Source organism: Hirundo rustica, chromosome 2 (genome assembly GCF_015227805.2).
Source record: "Hirundo rustica isolate bHirRus1 chromosome 2, bHirRus1.pri.v3, whole genome shotgun sequence".
In the NCBI taxonomy this organism is placed as follows: Eukaryota; Metazoa; Chordata; class Aves; order Passeriformes; family Hirundinidae; genus Hirundo; species Hirundo rustica.
In genome coordinates this window covers 32,299,150-32,315,466 of record NC_053451.1, presented here as the reverse complement: position 1 = coordinate 32,315,466, position 16,317 = coordinate 32,299,150, and the positions used below count along the sequence as shown (strand labels likewise).

Below are 16,317 nucleotides of genomic sequence, written 5' to 3'. Positions count from 1 at the left end.
CTTGCAGTGCTGTAGAAGTCCAGGCAGCATCCTGACCTTGCCTAAAGTACAGTGCATACCTGCCTATAAATATGTACTGTAACAAATGTACACAAAACTGTACACTTGGTGTGGTGCCTGAGGGCATGTCTTGGTGGTGGACTTGGCAACGCTGGGTTAATAATAGTTGGATTCAGTCATCTTTGCGGTCTTTTCCAAACTGAAATGATTCTATGATTCTATGAATGTTCCCCCTCAGTCCTGGAAGTATACGGACAAAAAGAAGACCTAACAATGATTTCAAATTATCTTCCGAGATCACTTTTCAACGGGTTTATTTTTCTTCTTGGTCATCTGCAGTAGAATTCATAGAGACGTAGTTTGCTGGAAGTCAAAATAGAAGCACAACAACCTGTTTACAGTGTTGTCAAGACTTAAAAAGATGAGGTTTTACTAGTGATGTGAGGTGTACATAATCTTATGTTCAGAAAAGGATTATATGCTCTGACAAGGCCCATCTGTTAGTGTTTGTGGGCTAGCAGCTACTTTGTGTATTGAAACCAGTCCCCTCCAATTCTCCAATTGTAGCACCTGGTCCTGTTGCACAATCTGAGAATTTGTGTTTTCCTCATCTGTACATAATCTGTGATTGGTCATAGCTCTGACAAGTAATGAATGTGAAATCACCACAGGTTCACTGTTGCAAAGTGACTTTTCCTTTACTCCTCTCTTTAGCTGCTTTCATCCCCTGCCCTACAGGAAACCTTAATGAAGAGATCAAAAAACAGGTAAAGCTCAACCCCCTATCTCCACCCCCAGTCTCAAAACAGAGACAGGTGTTGCATTATGCAGGGGGAGTGTTTTCTTCAGTAATATTATCCTGGGAATTATCTTCAAGAGACTGACCTGTGAATAATAGCCAAGCCTCAGGGTTAGCCTCACAGTAATTATCTGCTAGACATTTTCACTAGCCGTATCCTTTCAGGTCAAGAGGCAAGCATGAGGACTCACATCCATATTTCACGGCAAATTATTATTCAATTACAGTGACTTTTGAACCTGACCAAATGTAAATTGAATTGTCCTTCCTTTAAGATGTTTATTTGTAAGAAAAATCCGGGGAATTTAAAATGCAAGATACGTAAGCAGCCCAGAGAGCATGTAGAGTCTAGGACCATAATTAAATACTTCAGAAGTTTTCTATCCACACAGTTTTGGAAGGATCTGTACTCCACAGATAAAGACTGTGTCTTTATAGCAATTTGAGCTATTTGGTGTCAGGCATTCTTCAGCAAGCCAGTTCATGACAAAGAAGTCACCCCAGTACAAGCGTCTTTGTGCACAGAGAGGATATTTCAGAAGAACAAGACAGTCATGATGCTGAGACTCATGAACTGTATTAGCCTGGCTCTATCCTAAGATGCACTCCCAGGCCAGGTTTCATCCCAGCTGGAAGGAGCTAGTAGTATCAGATCAACAATCAGAGGATTTGTGTGTGGCTAGCTCATGTGAAGGTGTATTCAATATCCAAAGTTTAGTAAGTGATAAATCCTACCCTATGCATGTTCACATTAAGTGTCTCTTTGTATATCTCTGACTTACCCTCAATTTTTGCCCAATCTTGCTTGGTTAAACCCTAATTGTGAGTCTGTTCTTGAAGAAAGGGTTCTTATGTGGTGTGGTGCTGTAGCTCTGTCAGCCGGAAAGTGTGTGCAAAGCTCAGGGGAAAGGGGTTAGCTGTTGGAGTAAGAGTACAAGTACCATGGTAGCTCTTTTTCTGTGAGAGAAAACATTTACCTTTATGATACATAGGCAGTAGAGAACTGTACATGGTTAACAGCTTTTGAATAATGTAAATTCCTTTATTCTGTCAAGGTCATCAGCATGAAAACCTATTGAAATGAATCCTTAAGTGGACATAATCCACTTGAAATCATGACCTGCAGGTATCTTTCTTAATCTGACTTATTGCAGGAATGCCTTAGACCATGGAGAGGGAACTAATTTGAAAATGCACTTGACTTGTTGTTAGTTATTGATATTCTGTGTTTGATTTTGATTTTGCATGGGGCTTAGCTTGCATGGGGAAAAATCAATAAAATCTGTTTCAGTTTTGTTTATAGTCTGTTTCTCCCTCTGGCTGCCTGAACAGTGGTGGTTACATATCAGGGTCTATTCTAGGACATGAATGTCTAAAGCCAGGAGGGTTTAATTTGATTTTTTTTTTTTTTCCCCAGCCTGGGTTTTATAAAGGTTTTGTTTTGAGATAATATGAAAGAGATTTCTTAACAAAATGCAAGTTTATTTTGGAAAAGAAGATGACAGAAACCCGGCCTGGATTAGGTACATCTGATCAAATGTAAATATTCACAGCTGAGACAGTCATCATAGACTGTTTTCTTTTTAGTCAGTGGAGAGAAACAAGCACATTCAGGTTGAAAGATTTTTCATTTCAAAAGACACACCTAAATAAACCCACATAATATATACCTAAAATTCACTGCTTCTCTCTGGGGAATAAAAAGCAGCCCAGGGGGACAAGTTTGGACAGAGACTGGAGATGACTAAAATAATATCATTTTCCTTCCTATCTGCCTGGGATCTCTCTCTATCCCTTGTGCTGAAATTGCTCAAATACACAGAAGAGACACCCTTCCTTGGATGAAAAATCAGGGCTAGAGATTAGTCTCCTAAGAACTCAGCTACGTGGTGATGATCCCATTCTTGCTGGTATCTTGGCTGCCTGGTGTTCTTGCCTGCAAAGGGGAAAAACTTCAACAAGAAGGAAAGAGAGCATTCCCTTCTAAACAGCCTTTAAATTGGTTCTGAGATCAGTTAATAAGGAAGGAGTAAGGTCCTGTGTTAGCAGAAGCCATTTCTCACCTCTTTTTGCAGAGCAAGGTTTGAACTTAAATCGATTCCTTTTCTGAAAGTTTAGTACCTTTCTGCATAAAAGAGTAAGGAACTGCACAAGGTACCATTGTCCATGTCTTGGAAGAGCAAAGAGAGGGTCACTGAAGTGTTGTGGATACTCAGGTTGAGAAGGGCTGGACAACCTAGGAAACTCAAGCTGAGATAAACCAAATAATTGCAGTTTTCAAGCCATGAATGTGGGCAGTGTCAAGGGGACATAGTCTCTTGAGTGACCTCCTCTGCTCTCTTTCTGGAGATAACTGTGGTTAAATTTTATGCATGGTCTCAACAGGTAGCAAAGAAAAAAAAAGCATATTTAGTAGACTCATAGACATGACACAGGAGACCTTGTTGTAGTGGAAAATAGAGAGATCAAAGAAAGTAAAGCTTGACAATGACTATACAGAGGAAGTGTCAGAATGCCACTCCTACTGTAACTTCATCCTTTTTTTGTCAGATAGAACAAATTTGTTCTGAGTGAGTGAGAACCTTAATTCCTTGCTGAAGATGTGCTCTGATCTTATGGCTAATGGCCATACAAATATATAGTATTTCAGGTTAGTTGGTTTGTTTGTTGTATAGGAGGTGTGATGTCCATATATTTTAACAGTACTGTCTCCCAGAGAACAAAAAATGAAAACTAGAAAAACATTGACATAAAATATTTCAGTGGCTTTTTAGAAACTGTTGGTTTAAGCCTGCTGGCCTAAAGAAATAAAAATGCAAGGGAGCAAGGAAAAATCCAGCCTTCACAAAGGAAAACACAATATATCTGTCCAAGCAAAATGTTTCAGTTGAACCCATTCTGCGGTTTGTTGGTTTTTTGGGGTTTTTTTTTCTTTCCTGTTCAGCTTTGTGGCTGCTTTTCTTGTGAAAGAGAAAACAGTAAGCAGGCTTCCTCAAGTCAGTCCAAGATATAGTTGCTCCTTTTTGATTTTTTTGGAATTCAACCTCTGAATCAAAAAGGGAAACAAAGTCAGAGTCTGGCAAAAATCCTTCAGAACCAATGTCTGCACTGTGCATTACTGATAAAGATGATGGGTGATATGTTTATTTTGCAGTGAAATATACTATTGCTTTATTTTAAACCTGAGGCAGAGTTTATCCTCATGACAAACCTATGCTGGTTGGAGTGATGTCATGAATGAGGTCCAGTGTATGGGAATGCTGCCCTGAAAATATATAGGGAAAACTGGAAAATCAAAAGACAACAGTGACAAAAAGCCAGCAGAGCAGCAGTCAGTGGGGTGTTGGCTGAGGAATAAAGTTTGATTGTTATATTTAACTAAGTAGTGTAATACTACATCATCTTACACATGGATAAGGAGAATGTTTGGTGTGGCAGATTTGAAGTAGTAATAATACTAATTTCCAGCAAGAATTTTATATTCTACTATAATATAAATAGTTTCTCTTAATAATAATAGTAAAGAAAATAGCCGTATTCTGGCTAGATTAGATTTTAATCAAATGGCCATTGGAGTGATGTGGAATTGAGCTTTTCAATCAACATTTGCTGTTATGATTTAAAAGACAATTTAAAAGACAATTTAGAAAGTTTTTTGCCTTTCAAGGAAAATTAAATATTTATATTTTTTAGTCTTTAGGTAACTTGATTGTTGAGTTTTTGTGCCTTAATTGGTAAATAATTAAAAACTATCATGTGAAAGTTAAGAAGGGAGGAAGCAGGCATGACAGCTCATAGGCTAAAAGAAACTTCTTTGTAATCTTCACTGGTTAAAGGAATCGAATTTTTGTAATTCTTTATCTGTTATCAGACAAGATTTACAGTAATTCTCACAGAAGGTAGATGACCTATAGGTATTTAATGTATTCATGAAAGTTGTGCAGAATATTGGCAGAATTCAGAGCCTGGAGCAGAGAGTTTCACATGAGGGTTGCTGAGCCAGAGCCCCCAATTGACTTACAAATCCAGTGAGCAGAAATATGTGCAAGCCAGCACCTGTGCTGGGCAACTGTGCTATGTACATCAACACATGTCAAAACCAGGCCTCTCATTAGTTCCCACCTCAGGCTGTGTTGGATACACAGGCAATGCATGTCCAAAAGTTGGACATGACTCAGAAGGAAACAGGTGAAAAACCTGATGCTGTCACTGCCAAGCCAAGCAGCAAATTTATTCTGCCTGACATTTCTTGTGACTGGACTCAAATTCCTTTTGCCCGCTGCAGCAGAGTGAAGGCAACTCCTCCAATCCACCATGCTATTACAGCCAACCTTGCAGCAAAACAAGAAAAGATTTCCTAGATTTGTCAGCTAACAGACTGGCATCTGTTTCTGTTTCTCTGCTGGCAAGCTTTTTGCCTTTTAGGCCTTTGCTGTACACAGGAGGGATGGGACTTTGCATCCAGAGGGCAAGACTGTGGGTTGAGCATCAGGAAAGGGAAGAACTGCTTTTCTTGATCAGGTCATTCCAATCCCATGACTTGTTTGACACCCAGCAGTCCCTGATTACTCAAAGGCTCTTAGAAGTTAAATATTTGACCTTACTCTGATGTCTGAATTGCTCTTTAATTGCTTTATTTGTAAGCCAAGAAGCTGTATACCTCTTCCACATTCTCAGTGAGTAGCTAATTAGAGAAGATGTGAGGTTTTCCAGGCAGCAGTTTATCGAGATGACTGTGCCGAGATCCATAACTGCGATACAAGTAAACAGTCCTTCTTCCATTGATACCAAGAGTGGTGAAGCTGATGCAAACCAGCTGGGCCTGCTCTTACAGTTTATTTAACAGTAAACTATCTAAAAATATTGATTTGCACTGTCTGTGCTTCTGCTCTCTGCCTCTGACCCATGGCCTCCCCTTGTGTAAACACACATTCTTTGGTTGGTGAGAGACATAATGATGGTCTGGTTCCATAAGCTGAAATCAGGTTTGTTTAAAAAGCCTCTCTAAGGACAGTTGGTCCTTATAAATCTCACACTAATAACAACATTGTCATCTGCATGGTAGTATGGTAGTAGTGACCCAAAAAAGGCACAGGCTTCAACAACATGAAGAACATTTTAACACCTTACCATTTATGCACCAAGAGATTTCAAAGTTTAAATTGCGATATAGAAAAACTTCTTTGATGCCATGGATCTGCAGTGGAAGTGGCTGGCTCTGTATGGAAGACCGACTAGTGCTTGGCTTGGCCATACTCTATCTCCTGTGGTGGCATTTGTGTGGCAAAGAAGAATGGATGTTGGTTCAATATTGAGGGGCATGTTCCTCTTCATCTAAAAATTGCTGTGTGCCCTGGTTGAATGACTGTCTCTTTAGTGCCTATTATCCAGTCCTGCCAAGAAACACCGATCAGGACAGGATAACTGAGGGCCATATGGAGAAGAGCACTAATTTATGTTCTGGGGTACAGATATTTTGGAATATTAAGGAAATACTTATTTGCTGCAAAAATGAATCTAGGTCTTGGTGGGAGTGTGCAATGGACTAATTTAGTTGGAATTTGGGACACTCATTGCTGCTGGTGGTAGGAGGGAAGGGGGAAGATCCTTAGTCACAGAAGGGCAGTGAGTATGCTCAGATGAGCCTTTTCCAGGTAATTCTGCAAAAAACTTCCATTCCTTTTTCTTTCTAGTAAAAAAGTGGTACTTGTTTTTACTGGACAAAGCCAGAGGGTCATTACTGGATGGGTGAGGACCAGACTGTGATATGATTATCTCTGGCCCTTCACCCTGGTATCTGTGTCGAAAAGATATAAATAATTTCAGTCCTGCTAGTTGAATTTCAGACCAGGTTGTACTTGAAGAAGTAACCAGTCCTTCCAGATTGTATTAGCAAAGGACTATATATATATATCTCCTGCTGGAGCTAGTTATCACAGGTTGTGTGTCTCCTTCTACCTGTGCACCTGAATCTGCAGTGGGATGTCAGAGACATTCTGCACTTTTTTGATCAAAGTACACAAAGCCTTACACATTGGGTAGGAGTTACTTCATAAACTGGGGCACTTAAAAGAGATGCATCTTAAGATGGATGGCATCAGTTTCATACATTTGGATATGCTGCCCAGGTAAGTGGTGGAATCATCAAACCTGAAAGTATTCAAAGGGTATGTGGACCACCAGTTGGGGATGTGGGTTAGTGGTGGACTTGGCAGTACTGGCCTAATGAGCAAACAATGCTCCATTGCCACCATGACCTCTTTCCAAACCTTAGCCTTTCCATGGTTCTGTCTGCCCTCCATGACCTGTTCTAATAAGTTGCCTTCTGGAAAGACCTGCTTCTACTGGTTCAAATAAAAGCTAAGGGAGACTTGCCTGTACACAAAGGTCCAACGTAAATTGACCAGCAGCCTAATCAAAAAACCAATATGAGTATATAATTTATCATATTCACACCTTTCTTTTTAAAGTCACATGTTCAGAGTTTATTGCCTAAACTGATGGTATCTTTCTGGAAAGATCAGATGGATAGAAAGATAAGTGAAAGAAATATGTAAGATTACTGGAATTGAAGCAGTTGAAGGGAAATTTCCACTAAGCCATATTTTTGGGTATTAGGAAAGCAGTGAAGTTCTGCAACTCTGGATGCAGATATACAGGTGATTTCATATGTGACTTTTAAGCCGAGCAGTGAAAAGAAGAGCTAACATTCTTGTAGCCTGCTACAGAGAAACTAAGATTCTTGTCACTTATTAAAGTTTTATTTTGTTCCCCCATGAACAAGGCAATTAATTATTTAAAAAACCAATCAATCAGGGGTTAGATGTACTAATCAAGCACATTTCAGCTGCTAAGTATTGCTCACTTAAGACATGGATCATCTGTAGGATGCTCTGTAGACCATTTAGATGAGCATTTTCTGACAATGTGCTTTAAACCCCCTTGAGGTCAAATCTTTGACACCGTCTGCTGGACCATGTGGAAGGTTGAATGCCAGACTGTCTGACAGACTGTAATTATTTTCTGTCCTGTTGCCCTTTCTGCAGTCATTAGGGGATCAGATTTCTGAGAAAGCCAGAGAAGTTCCTTGTACTGCAAGCAGCTAATAGCCTGAAAATGAGCCTCTTTTGTTATGTTGATGATTTGCCACTGGATGTTGTTTGAGGCCCAGGATCGATTATTTAAGGCTAACTCCACTGGTATCATGTACTCTTGGTCTTGTGCAGCTCTGTGCTTTCTTGCCATTTCCCTCACGCTGACAGATGTGTGGTCTGTATTGAAGTGCATTTAGTCTGCTGGTGGTACCTTCAGCTGCTCTGGTAAGGACAGATGCCAACGGGGAGCCCCACAGGAGTGCTGATCCAGGACTCTCCAGCTAGATGCTGAATGAGCACGAGGAAGTGTAGATTTTCTGCCTTTCAGGACAATGCCCTGAGTGTTCGCAGAAGTAGCTAAGTGAAATTAAGACGACATTTCCCAATAAATAATTGAAGAATGAGACACATTGTTTGCAGTCCTAACATGACTGCAAATTTAGGCTATTGCCTAGCAAGTTACCATACGAATTCCCCTTACACTGACCCCTGTGGTAATTGGAATTTCAATTATTCATTTTCAATTACAAGCATAGCATGATGATCACAAATGTCATTAAGTATTAAATTACATCTAATGATGGATGGATGGAAGGATAGATAGATGCCTCTCCAGATCCTTTCTTTATTTCATGCTGATAAAACAAGCTCATGGTTTTTACGGAAGGTCTTTTTAAAATACTAAAAGGACGGTAAAGTGCCATTTGTTTGCAGCAGATAAAACCCTGTTAATGCATATTACCTGAGCTCAGCGTTAAATCCTCATCATCTGTGTCATTAAGACAAGTGGTCCCCAGTGTGTGTGTACACAAAGGCAGGTACCTTGGGCTGCAAAGAGTGGCAAGGCAGAGGGAGGCCATTTACATCCTGTCTTATTAGAAATGATACCCTGGTGCTCATAATTGGGATCTTAGTTTAGCAGCCTGTTCAGTGCCTTCCCATCTTGCCTTTGCATGTAGAGTAAGCTTAGTCACACACTGTATTTTAGCAGCCTGGAACAACAGAATCACAGTGTCTGGAGTTGGAAGGGACAATAAAAATCATGTCCCTGTTTTTTTTTTCGTTCAATGCCCCTGGCATGGGCAGGGCTACCTTCCACTTGTTTGGTTTCCAAGCCCCATCCAACCTGGCCTTGAACATTTCCAGGGACAGGACATTCACAACTTCTCTGGGTAGCCTGTGACCACGCATCACCACCCTCATAGTAAAGAATTCTTCCTAATATCTTATCTTAATCTCTCTTCTTTTAGTTTAAAGCTATTCCCCCTTGTCCTGTCATTCCATGCCTTTGTCAAAAGTCCCTCTCCACTTCACTAAGGAACTGCAAGGGATTCTGAGATCATCCGGAAGCCTTCTCTTCTCCAAGATGAACAACCTTTGTCTTTGTCACAGGAGAGAGGTTCCATCTCTCTAATCATTGTTGTGGCCTTCTCTGGACTCTCTCCAACAGGTCTAGGGAAGTCTTGTTGGGGAAATTAGTAGGATGAGGCAATGTCAGAAATACATTTGACCCATGTTAGATGACCTGCCTTCACATTTTTACACCCACAAGCAAGAAGGAAGTTGAGGACAGGGTTTTTAGGCCAGGTTTGGCCCTGAACCAACTCTGAAGCTGCAGGGTGTGGTAGAAAGCAGAAAACCACAGAAGTGCTCTTGCTTCGAAGCGCATGCAGCAGAACACTTACCTCCTGCTTTAGCTCTATTTTGCTGTTCTGCCTGTGGTATTCAGTACACCACAGCAGGAAAAGTCTACAAAAAGACTGTGAGCAGATAGGAGAGCTCAGAACTGCCCACAGAAGAGCCAGGATGCTGGTTGAAGCAAGGAAGAGTTCATACTGGCTCTCAGATAAATGGGGACATGAAGCTCTGGTTTTTGTGGTCACTGAGGCCAACAAGTTGTTGGAGCACTGAGGAGAGGCTTGCTGCTGAAATCCAATCTAGTTTAGCCCCTCTGGGAGACAATGGGTATTGACAGTGCTAAGAAAGAAGATTTGTCAGACTATGATCAATTTAATTAGACTCACAGAAATTCCTATTTTACATTCTTGGCATTTTTTAGAGTAGTGCAGTAATCCCACTTTAGTGGAAATCCTGTTTCCACACTATTTGCAGTGGACTGCTGAACAATCAGGCATCCGGTCTAAAAAAAAAGAGCCTTGAACTACTGATTTTAAAATGTGAATGATGCCAGGCACATTTCTTGTGTCCTACTTTCCCTATTTCCAAAACTGAAAATGATGAAATTTATTCAAGTGCTGTTGTAATACTTAATTATCCCACAACTGCAAGGTACTTTCACAATTATGTCTGAACATAAATAATGTCAATAAACTGGTCACTGTTCTTGCCACGGTTATCTTTTAAGCAAAACAGACAGAAGACTCCCAATTTGAAAATAGCTTGTTCACAGCTTCATATTGGCAGAGGCATTGTCAGAGTCAAGAGAGAGCCTAGAACTTTTCTTAAGTATCCCTTTTCTACCAGACCTTAGTTTCTTATTGTCCTATGGGAATCAGACTATTCTTACCAAGTCTACATTTACATTTACCACTTCTGCTGTTAACCCATGACCTTTGTGCAGGGGTATCTTTTTTGATGAATGCCCCTCTTTCTACTGTCCAGGTTGGTTGTTTTCTCATTTCCATTGTCATCTTAATCTTTTTCACATATTCACATATCATTTTTTTTCACATTTGTATCTATACATGCCATGACTTGGAAGCATTCTTTTGCTAGTTACAACGTGTAGCCCTCTTTGGTCATCAGCCCCTCAGACTGTCTTCTTCCTCAGGTTTTGTTTATATGTTTATCCACTGTCTCCTTTTTCATCCTGTCTTTCCGAAAACCTTCTTGCAGTGCTGCAGCAGCAGCTGGAGATTCATCCTCCACTGTGGCCATGGGTTACTGTTGCAGGGCACAGCATTTGCAGCTCAGCCACAGTGTCATGCAGATGATTAGAATTTCAGGGCCCCAGTCCAGTTTGTGTTGCTGTCAGCATGTCCCAGGAATTGCTACCTTGCAGATTTTGCAGAAGTGATCTCATCTCTACTGATGAATAACTCTTCAGAGAGACTTCTTTTTATCATTTTCCCCTTGCCTCCCCCTCTTTACTCAGGTGATAAAACATTAGAAGGGTGACCCCCTTCTTATGCAAAAACCTCCCATCTTCTGACCTTAAAGGATCATAGAATTACAGAATGGTTTGGGTTGTGTGACCTTTAAAGGTCACCCAGTTCCAAACCCCCTGTCACCTTCCACTACACCATGTTGCCAGGGTTCCATCCAAGCCAGCCTTGAACATTTCCATGGATGAGGGTTCTACCATTTATCTGAGCAACCTGTGTCCATGCCTAACCAGCCTTAGATTAAAGAATGTCATCTTATGATCTAATCTAAATCTCACCTTGTTTGAAGTCATTCCCCTTTGTCCCATTACTCCATTCCCATGTCAAAATTCCCTCTCCAGCTCTCTTGGAGCCCACTTAGGTACTGGAAGGAGCTGTAAGGTTTCCCCAGAATCTTCCCCAGACTGACCAACCCCACCTCTCTCAGCTTGTCTTTATAGGAGAGGTGCTCCAGCCCTCTGATCAGCTTTGTGGCCTCCTCTGGACTTGCTCCAACAGGTCGGTGTCCTTCCTGTGCTGAGGATCCCAGAGCTGGATGCCGAACTCCTGGTGGGGTCTCACCAAAATGGAGTAGAGGGGCAACACACACCAAGACTCATGGTAGGATGCTTTATTTCTTCAATTCTCCTCCCACTCAGTTTCACAATTTTATTCTCAACCAAGGCTGAACTTAAATGCTCTTAAACAACCTTAATCTGAGAAAGCGGATGCAATTTTTTCCTGATTTTCTTGGTATGTTGCCTGATTGTTGAGTGTCTGAAAACCTGCACCCCCAGTAAAAGGGAAAAAGAAAAAAAAAGGTGGATTTTGCTTGCACAAAATTCACTGGAATTTTCTCTAGTAATAGATCAATGGCAGTCAAAATAGCAAGAAAATATTACATTGTGTGTTATTATGCTATAAATATTTTAAATATTGTGAAATAATGGTATAATTTTGCATTTGTTCAGTATTAACTTCAGAGAGATACAACACAAGTAACAGAGAAATTATGAAATTGGTTCTAGTTGAGGAGAGAGTTTCTGTGTAAGCGAAAGAAGATTGAAACAGTAATTCAGACAGAAAAGACATACAATTAGTTAAACTTATGTAGACCATGTTCTGTACACAGTTTCCATTGAACATTTCAGGAACCCAGTTTTAGTAGCAAGACGTTACCCAGTGAGAGTGTGTGGCAGTAAATTTAAGCTGGATAAATACTTCTTTTTAAAAAACCAACACACAAGATAGCAATTACTCTCTGGATCTCAGGGAGAGGGGAAAAACACATGACCTCTGACAAAGAAGGAGTTAAAACTCAGAAATTTCTGTGCAGACCACATAATCTACTCAAAAATAGACAGAATTGCATGGTTCTGCTGGAAGAGAGCTGGCCCTGATGAAGATTGGGTGGAGATAGACAACAGTTGTTAAGACAGCAAGGTGACACCAAACAGCCAAGCTTAATTCTCATTCTGCATGTTGGCGGTCAAGCGTTCCCATCCATACCCACATGATCCCCCATGCGTGCACTGAGCCCAGGGTGTCCTGTAGCCATCCTGTCCTGTCTCTCCTGCATTGAGTTGAAGAGCAATGAGGGAAAACTTCAGAGAATTGCAAGGGAACCCAAAAACAAGATCCAGGAAGAAAGCCTATGCAATACAGAGGTTACAGAGTCACTGCCTTCTGTTCATCAAAGTGCAAATTGACAAGGGATTGGCTTCCATATGCCAACACCAATGCCCAGATAAACTTTTAAAGAGGGCATTCTTTTTGGTCTTGCAAATTAAGGCATAATACGATTCATTGGCTGGAAGACAAAGTTAAACAAATTCAACCTTGAAGGAAAGTGCAATTCTCTGGCAGTGAGGGTAATTAAGAGTGGCAACACCTTACCAGGACTGATGTTAGACTCATCATCGTTCTGGTTCTTTAAAACAAGATTAGCTATCTTTCAGAAGGCTTAATCCACCTCTGGGCAATAGCTGTTTTGTCTGTGTGTTGTGAAGGGCTGGATACAGATCCCTCTGGCCTTATAGCCTGTGCATCTCTGAATCATTTTGCAGATGATGAGTGGAGGCACCAAGGATGAAATTCACCCTGCTGCAGAGTGATATGACTTCACCTGTGTACTGCTTAAATCCCTTCCTGTCTTCAAACTAGAAGCACTCACGGGATGTAGGCTTCCTGCTCAGTGCTTACCACAGGAGATGTTCAGTTTCCAAGTGTCTGCCCTGACCCCAGAGGCTGTCTGAAAGGCAGATCCCAGAGGGATATACATTACTCCTTAGTATGCAAAATTGGTAGCAGGTTAGTTTAATAAGATGAGCGATAAACAGAAGCTATTCAAACTGTGTTTTATATGGGTTTTTTGTTGTTGTTGTTTTTCCTGCTCATGAAGCTGGCCACTAAGGGAGAAGTCATAGCTTCTAACAGTTTGTCTCCCAAACTCACTGACCTGCTGCATATGCAGTGCATCCTTCCATCCATCTTTCTGGACAAGCCAGTCTTACGTGGCTTTCATTCTCAAAAAGATGTGATTCACCTTGTTTAAACTTCGAAGTCTTCATCTATGCTAAGCACTTCAGTCTATATTTAGTCTTGGTGTTAAGGAAGAGGGACTATTAAAGGAGGCATTGTTCACAACTGTTGCAGATGTGATGAATTATGCTCCAGCAGTGCCTCTGTTTCTCCAAAGGTTAAAGAGGGAATCTGAAGTATAAGCTTGGTGGTCTTAATTTGGGCACGTGAAGCTAACAATAGTATCTCAACACCTCTGGAAATTTAACCTTTACTTTATGTTTGAGTAGCTAGTTATTATAGATTAACAATAATAATCAACCGTGACCCACATTATTTATTCATTCTCCGGCTATGCTGCCTGAAGACTAATTCCTGTCTGGAAAGTGAAGCATTTGGATGCTTTAGATTCTCTGCAAATACTTTGGTTTGACTTTTTAGAAGGGTCTTAGTGAGAGGTACAATTGTGACAAAAATAAGTATTAATCTTGTCTGTCTCTATATTTTCCATCATGTGGCATTGTTTGCATCCAGTTATTTCCAGAAGTTTAAAGGGAATCTGTCATTCATTGTTACCAATTAGCTGCCTTTACAATATGACCTGGAAACTGTTTTCCTGACAACTTGGTGTTATTAATAACATGCATTACAGCTGGGGCGTGTCAGCAGTTCAGGAGTCACAGAGCAGCATGACAGTTTAATTTGGTACCTTGATGAGATTTTTGCCTGGGAAGTTGCACAGAATATAAAAGACTCTGCCAGTACAATGTTGGTGGGAACATTTTAAGAGGTTTCCAGACTGTCATATGTGAAAGCATTTACATTCAATGTTTTTAAAAAGCCTGTATTTTAGCTTAGAAAACTAAAAGGGATAATTCTGATCATCTTAATAATTAATAATATCATTAAAGTTTTTTCTGTTACCACAGTCTTTTGTTGAGCAGTCAAAAAATTCCATCAAGACAAGTAAGAACCATTATTTCTTGTGGTTAAATGTCATGCACCCCAGCACTGATGGAGTCCTTTCCATGAAGTTTTAGACCTATAGGCATATCTTCAGCTTATCAAGTTTAGCATGCAGGGCTGAAGAGCTGTAGCCATACTAAAACACTGGCTACACTGCATCACTGGAACAAAAGATATTTCAAAAACTACTGTAAGTGACTACAACACATCCTAAATTGGGCAGATAAATCACAGGTTTGCTCTTGCCACTCCAGACTGTCTGTTGCTCTGGTGCCCAGTCCACATTACTCTGACAGCAGTCAGTGGCTTTGCTGTAGGGAGCTTTACAGCTGAGGTCTTTACCGTGGTTTTACTCTGGGACAGCAGTCCCACTGTGATGAAGACTGAGCAAGGCTGAAAGCAAATTTCTGCTTCATCTGAAGTATCATTTCAATCCAGTTAATGACAAAATGGAAGAATGTTTGTTCTGAACCATTTATGAAGAAGCTGGGAAAAGCTGGACCTTTTCCAGATTTTTGTTTCACCATTCACTAGAGAATTTAATTTAACAGTGTGCTTGTGCAAGTCTGCAAGAAACTCTGGAAGAATCCAGTGTTCAGTGGCTCGCATGTTATTGCAATATATGCAATTGTGAATACTTAATGCAGCACCAGATTTTTTAACAAGCTTAAAGAGATAGAAGGTGCCCACTCAGTATATCCATTTTATTATTATTAACTGTATCACTACCAGGTGGAGTAGCAGGAATACATTTACGCAATGACTATCATCTCTGAATGTCACCTAGGTATTTCCTATAGCATAACAAGGTAGCCAAGCAAGCTAAGAGCTTATAAAGATGTCAGGGGAAATACTGATACTAAAGTGTCACTGCGCATTGGCATAGAAAGTTTCCTGAAAGTTTGCAGCTTACAGTACATCTGAGTTAACACAGAAAATGAGTGAGCAAATGGGCAAATGAGTTCTCTTTTTTCCCTCTCTTTTCTCAATGAAACTAAGTACTGTACTTATTTTCCAGCTGAGAAGTGAAATTAAATTGTCTAGGTACTTGATGGCCTACTGTTTTTAGAAAGCTATTAAGATGCTGCTATCAAGTAGAGGACAGCTTTCTTGACCCTCTTTAGCTGGCTTATCTAGTGGCCACCTGACGACTTCACTTCACAGGAGGCGTATTTTCAGTGGTGACCACGTTAACTGTGTCTTCCTCTAAGTGGCAATTTAACAAGCGAGGCAACGCACTGAACTGACTACTCAATCAGACAGGGGGGACCTTAGGGGGGAAGGGAACGTTCTGTGCCATTTATCTTGTCTCTACGGACAGCAGTGGTACCACAGCTTTCTTGTTACTTCAGCTCTTAACTTTTTTGCTGGGACTATGAATTAGAAGCGCGTGTGCTAAAGATACAGAGTCTGTCTGGGATGAGAATAACAAACAGAAAGGTCCAACTCTTTCTTTTAGAGGTTCTGTAGTGAAATATGAGTTTATATAATGTTGGCTCTTCATGGAATGTCTAGCTCCTAGCTCATCGTTCTTAGCTGATTCCAGCAATTTGATATTGGACAAAATTTGGTTTTGCTAGTTAGGTGTTAGGTCAGCCACTTGGGCGCATTAACACTAAGTCCTGCACACTTGGCTTGTCACTCTGTTAGCCTTCACTCCAGAGAAACCCAAAAGATTTTTTTTTTTGACTGACTGAAAGAGAAGACCTTAGACATAAATAAGCAGATATAATGCTCAAACTGGGTTGTTTGTTTGTTTGTTTGTTTGTTTGTTTGTATTTTTAATCACATATAACAGCTTTTCAACCTTAGGTCACTCCAAGATCCCTGTGGT

General features: G+C 40.6%; 1 protein-coding gene across 9 annotated transcripts in view; it reads left to right on the top strand.

Annotated features, from left to right (window-relative positions):
- TENM4 (teneurin transmembrane protein 4) overlaps window positions 1-16,317 on the top strand; it is a 585,909-nt gene that overhangs the window by 113,076 nt on the left and 456,516 nt on the right. For all 9 annotated transcript variants that reach the window (XM_058419235.1, XM_040055308.2, XM_058419240.1 and 6 more), the window contains one exon: window positions 11,446-11,618. The gene's annotated coding sequence lies outside the window, so the exon portion shown is untranslated. The remainder of the gene's footprint in view (window positions 1-11,445; window positions 11,619-16,317) is intronic.